The 6,641-nt window shown below is 47.0% G+C and overlaps 1 long non-coding RNA gene across 1 annotated transcript; it reads left to right on the forward strand.

The window, feature by feature from the left end:
* Window positions 1-3,481: 3,481 nt before the first annotated feature.
* Window positions 3,482-6,337, forward strand: LOC122464876. Its single transcript, XR_006289276.1, has 3 exons — window positions 3,482-3,569; window positions 3,979-4,012; window positions 6,231-6,337. It is a non-coding gene; the product is annotated as an uncharacterized LOC122464876 (long non-coding RNA).
* Window positions 6,338-6,641: the final 304 nt, after the last annotated feature.

Genomic DNA, 6,641 nt, shown 5'->3' on the forward strand with positions numbered 1-6,641 from the left:
AGGAAGAAAGGAGAGCAGCAGAATACAGACCCTGGACTTCAGAAAAGCAGACTTTGACAACCTCAGGGAACTGATGGGCAGGATCCCCTGGGAGAATAACATGAGGGGGAAAGGAGTCCAGGAGAGCTGGCTATATTTTAAAGAATCCTTATTGAGGTTACAGGGACAAACCATCCCAATGTGCAGAAAGAATAGTAAATATGGCAAGCGACCAGCTTGGCTTAACAGTGAAATCCTTGCTGATCTTAAACACAAAAAAGAAGCTTACAAGAAGTGGAAGATTGGACAAATGACCAGGGAAGAGTATAAAAATATTGCTCGGGCTTGCAGGAGTGAAATCAGGAAGGCCAAATCACACCTGGAGTTGCAGCTAGCAAGAGATGTTAAGAGTAACAAGAAGGGTTTCTTCAGGTATGTTGGCAACAAGAAGAAAGTCAAGGAAAGTGTGGGCCCCTTACTGAATGAGGGAGGCAACCTAGTGACAGAGGATGTGGAAAAAGCTAACGTACTCAATGCTTTTTTTGCCTCTGTCTTCACGAACAAGGTCAGCTCCCAGACTACTGCGCTGGGCAGCACAGCATGGGGAGGAGGTGACCAGCCCTCTGTGAAGAAAGAAGTGTTCCGGGACTATTTAGAAAAGCTGGATGTGCACAAGTCCATGGGGCCGGATGCGCTGCTAAAGGAGTTGGCGGATGTGATTGCAGAGCCATTGGCCATTATCTTTGAAAACTCATGGCAATCAGGGGAGGTCCCGGACAACTGGAAAAAGGCTAATGTAGTGCCCATCTTTAAAAAAGTGAAGAAGGAGGATCCTGGGAACTACAGGCCAGTCAGCCTCACCTCAGTCCCTGGAAAAATCATGGAGCAGGTCCTCAAGGAATCAATTCTGAAGCACTTAGAGGAGAGGAAAGTGATCAGGAACAGTCAGCATGGATTCACCAAGGGAAAGTCATGCCTGACTAATCTAATTGCCTTCTATGACGAGATAACTGGCTCTGTGAATGAAGGGAAAGCAGTGGACGTGTTGTTCCTGGACTTTAGCAAAGCTTTTGACACGGTCTCCCACAGTATTCTTGTCAGCAAGTTAAAGAAGTATGGGCTGGATGAATGGACTATAAGTGGATAGAAATCTGGTTAGATTGTCGGGCTCAACGGGTAGTGATCAATGGCTCCATGTCTAGTTGGCAGCCGGTATCAAGTGGCGTGCCCCAAGGGTCGGTCCTGTTCAATATTTTCATTAATGATCTGGAGGATGGTGTGGATTGCACCCTCAGCAAGTTTGCAGATGACACTAAACTTGGAGGAGAGGTAGATACGCTGGAGGGTAGGGATAGGATACAGAGGGACCTAGACAAATCAGAGGCTGCCTGCATGCCATGGCCGGAGGCCCCATGTCGCTCTCGGAAGCAGCTGGCTGCTGGCACGTCTCTGCGCGCCCCTAGCGGGGGCAGGGGGAGTCTCTGTGCACTTTCCCCACCCCGGGCAGCGCACAGAGACCTGCTGCCCCCCTCCCTGCAAGGGGCATGCAGAGATGTGCCAGCAGCCGGGCTTCTCTGCCTCCCTCCCTCTGCGCCACTTCGCTCCTGGAAGGGGCCGTCATGTCCTGCAGCCCCTGGGGGTGGGGGGGGTGTCTCCACGCGGTGACCCCACCCCGAGCACCAACTCTGCAGCTCCCATTGGCCGGGAACTGTGTCCAATAGTAGCTGCGGGGGCAGCACCTGCAGGCAGCGGTGTGCGGAGACCCCCCACCTAGGAGCCGCTGCTGGTGGCGGGGGGTGTGCTGGTCGCTTTGGTAGCTGCGCCACCCAAGGTAAGCGCCACCCCCTGCCCACCTTCTGCACCCCAGCCCCCTGCCCCCACCCAGAGCCTGCACCCTGCACCCAAGCTTCCTCCCAGAGCCCGCACCCCTCACCCCCTCCCACACCCCAGCCCCCTGCTCCAATCAAAGTGCCTCACTTTATTTTCATTTACTTCCCATTACTAGAAATATATGAGGAGGAGGAAGAAAAAAAGAATGAAAAACAGGGGTGGGGGGAGATAAGAGAGAATGTTCTTTTTCTTGCCTGGGTCCCGAGGGGGGGGCCTCGAAAATGAAGCTGCACACAGGGCCCCACTAACTCTAAATCCACCACTGGTGCAATTGCATTGGAAGGGATGTTCAAAGGTCAGATGGGATTTCTTTATCCAAATCTTGTTAAAAAGTTGCAGAACTATTGGTAGATACATGGTTTATTTGGCCAGAAGAGGAACCAACTCAGATCTCAGCAGAAAGGTTCTCACTCAGAGACACCAAGCTGCCGCATCATAAAGTACAGATTAATTGCTTAGTTTGGGCTGATGTCTGTGGGCTGCATGTCATGTTACTCCTCACTCTTTCCAAAAGGGCTATTTACTCAGTGTGAGTAAAAGAGGGTGTCAGCATTTGTGGAGGGGAATATTAAATTGTTTTTATAAATAAGTTTTTACTTCCTGGTTCCCAGGATGAGTAACCGGTGTCTGCACTGAAGCAGAAATGGATTGGAGAATTGGAGGCAAGGAGCTGTTGTAGTAACTCAGGAGGTAAGAAGTCCAAGGATGTGCTATGTGAGGTCAAGGGTGGGATTGACTGCTTATGTTCTGGGGACCTTCTTGTTGGAAATTCCTTTAGTCACTGAAACTTCAAACTGACATCTGAAGGGAAAACTCAGCCCTGCTACATTCATAGATCCCAAGGCCAGAACAGTGGGATCATCAGCTACTCTGACCTCCTGTCTAACACAAGCCATAGAACTTCCCCTGTGTTTTAGAAAAACATCCCATCCTGATTAAAAAATGATCAGTGCTGGAGAAACCCACACGGCCCGTGTGTCTCAGAGTTTACTGGGTCACCTCCTTGGGGCTGCAGCTGGCAATTAGTTCTGTCCAGGTTGAGGCCCCTTTCCATCACCCGCTCATGCCGTGGCCCCTCTTGCTTTCTGGGTGTTGCAGTGCTTCCTCTTTGTGGCTTGGCCCTCTGACCAGGTCACTCTATAGCTTTCCTCTTCCAGCGTAACAAAGTCTTACCAGACCCACTGTCTGGGTGCCATTCCAGGCAGTCTTCCTAATCAAGACCATGCCACTTTCCCAGTGGGTAGTAGCAGAACCCAGGGCCACCCACTACTCCAGGTTCTAGCTCAGGGACCCTAAAACCAGCAGCTAAGGTCTGCACTGTCACAACCCTTGCTGCCATTTCCCTGGGCTTCTTCCTACTCCACCCTCTGCAGGCCTCTTTCTTCACCACCTCTCTGGGTAAACCCCTTCCCACAGCGTCCAAGAGCTTCTGCTCCACCCCCTACGTTTCTTCCTTCTCTCCTCAGTAGGCCCAGAGAGTGACTGCAGACCTCCATAGTACAGCCCCTTCTGCTCGCACTTCCTGACTTTATACCAGCCTGCCCCTGCCTACTTCTGCCCAGGTGGGCTCCATCTTCAATTACTGCTTGCCAGTCAAGCCTAAGTCTCCCCCAAGTGCCACCTACTAGGTTAATTACCCCCTTCTGAGCCACTGTAACCCCTTTAGGGGTGGTGTGGAATGAACACCCCATCACATCTTGGTAAGTTGTTCAAATAGCTAATTTTACCCTCACTGTTACAAACACCTTATTTCCAGTCTGAATTTGGCTAGCTTCAGCTTCCAGTCATTGGATGGTGTTAGCCCTGTCTCTGCTAGACTGAAGAGCCCATTATCAAATATGTGTTTCCCATGTAGGTACTCACAGAATATAATCAAGTCAACCCGTAACCTTATCAACATTCTTGAATTGTGGACACTAGCACTGGACACGTTATTTCAGCAGCAGTCACATCAGAGCCAAATACAGAAGTAAAATAATGCCTTTACTCCTACTCCAGAGTCCCCTATTTATGGATCCCAGGATCACGTTAGCCTTTCTGGCCACAGCATCACATTGGGAGCTCTTACATTCCGTTAATTATCCACCCTGACTCCCAAATCTTTTTCAGAGTCCCTGCTTCCCAGGATCAAGTCCCCCATCTTGTGAGTACAGCCTGCATCCTTTGTTCCCAGATGTACACATTTACATTTAGCTGTATTAAAATGGATATTGTTTGATTAAATGCAGGTTATTAAGTGATCCAGATTGCTCCGCATCTGTGACATGTTAAATAGTGTAAGGCCAAGAACTAATCTCTGTAGGACCTCACTAGAAATACATCTGCTCAACGATGATTCCCTGTTTACAGTTACATTTTGAGACCTATCAGTCAGACAACTTTTAATCCATTTAATGTGGGCCATGTGGTTTTATATTATTCTAGTTTTTTAATCAAAATGTCATGTGATATGAATGAAAAGTATTTTACATCAACACTATTACCTTTATCATCCAAACTTGTAATCTCATCAAAATAAGGTATCAAGTATGTTTGACAAGATCTATTTTCCATAAACCCATGTTGATTGACATTAATTTTATTATCTCCCTTTAATTCTTTATTAATCAAATCCCATATCAACTACTCCATTATCTTGTTCAGGATTGATGTCAGACTGACAGGCCTATGATTACCTGGGTCATCCCATTTATCCTTGTTAAATATTGGCACAACATTAGCTTTCTTCCAGTCTTCTGGAACTTCCACAGTTTTCCAAAATTTATTGAAAATCAACATTCATGGTCCAGTGAGCTCCTCAGCCAACTCTTTTAAAATGCTTGGATGCAAGTTATTTGGACCTACTGATTTTAAAATGTCTAATTTTACTAATTGCTGTTGGGGGAGGGATAGCTTAGTGGTTTGAGCATTGGTCTGCTAAACCCAGGGTTGTGAGTTCAATCCTTGAGGGGGCCATTTAGGGATCTGGAGCAAAAAAAAAATTTGGGGATTGGTCCTGCTTTGAGCAGGGGGTTGGACTAGATGATCTCCTGAGGTCCCTTCCAACTATGATATTCTATGATTGGATAAACATCCTCTGAGATACTAGTGCAGTTGAAAGAGTTATCATCTCATGACTCAATCATCTTTTTTCCCCCAAAAACAGAACAAAAATATTTACTAAACACATCTGGCTTTTCTGCATTATTATTGATAATTCTTCCGTTTCCATCTAGTAATGGATCAATAGGATTTTTTTTTTTGTTCGTAATATACTTTAAAAAACTCCTTATTGTCCCTAACTCTGCTGGCCACAGATTTCTCCTTGTGTCCCTTTGGTTCCCTTATCAGCTTTCTACAATTCCTAGCTTCTGATTTATATTCATTACGATCACCTTCCCCTTTCTTCAATTTGTTATGTATATTTTTTATAGCTTGCTTCACTTCCGCTCTAACCCAGGTCATTTTTTAAGCAATACGGTCTTCTTCCTTAATTGTGGGCATGTGGCATTTTGAGCATCTAGTAAGATGTTCTTAAACAATTCCCAATTATCATTCACATTTTTCTGATTAAATTCTTCCTCCCAGCTGATCTGGCTCATCATTGTTTTCAGCTTTGTGAAATTGGCCTTTTTAAAGCACCAAGTATATGTATGTTACTGATCTGGACTTTAATCTGTTTGTGCATTATAACGGTGATCGAGTCATGAGCACTTGTATCTAAACTACCATTAATTTTTGTTCTGTGATCAGTTCTTCTTTATCTGTCAAGATGAGGTCTACTATAGAATTCTCCTGTGTTGGGTGCAACACTTTCTGAGTTAGGACATTGCCATCTACAATATTTAGACATTCCAAGGATCTTTTCGTACTGGCAGGCATGAGTGAGGCTACAATTTAATCACAAGTATTTTTAGTAAAAGTCATGGACAGGTCATGGGCAATAAACAAAAATTCACGCCCCATGACCTGTCCATGACTTATTTAATCACAGGTATTTTTTGTATCTTGGGGGGGGGGGTGCTGGAGGAGCGTGGGGGGAGCACCCAGGGCCAGCAGCACCAGCTGACGGGGACTGTGGACCACGGCTACTCTGGCTGGCTGGCGGGGAACTGCTGGCTGGGGCCGCGGACCACAGCTGCTCCGGCCAGCCGGCCAGGGACCGCGGCTGGTGTGACTGTCCTGGGGACCACCTGAGCAGCTGGCCCTGGAGCCGTGGGGTCAGCCACACTGGCCCCTGCAGAAGTCAGGTACGTCGCAGAAAGTCACGGAATCTGTGACTTCCGCAACCTCTGTGACAGACACGGAGCGCTAGGCATGAGACCTCCAGCATTTCATTCAAATTGAAGTCCCCCGTAATCACACAGCTTTTTCTCCTACAGTGATCCAGAAGCATTCAAGAGCATTTTCTTCCAAGTTATCAGTGACTCAGACTGGGTGGCTGTGGGGTGCTGAAAGCCATGGAACAAAACTGTAAACCCTGTATACGATGGGACCCATGCATTCGGCTGATACTATTACTTCAAGGCAGGGGGTGCTGCACCCCAGTTCAAGCGTCCCTGGACTTGGAAACAGGTAATGCCGATTTTGACATGGAGTGCCACTTCCCCTCCCTTTTTACGCACTTGACCCTTTTCTAACTCAGTTATAACCATTGATTTTAACATTCCAGTCATGGGACCTCCCATCAGGTTTCAGTAATACCAGCTAGCTTGAGTTTGTGCTCATACATTCAAATCCCATTTGCTCCTGGGGAGGTACACATTAATTAACAGGTTATTTTGATGAGCAAA

The sequence above is a fragment of the Chelonia mydas genome, chromosome 3 (assembly GCF_015237465.2).
Source record: "Chelonia mydas isolate rCheMyd1 chromosome 3, rCheMyd1.pri.v2, whole genome shotgun sequence".
NCBI lineage: Eukaryota > Metazoa > Chordata > Testudines > Cheloniidae > Chelonia > Chelonia mydas.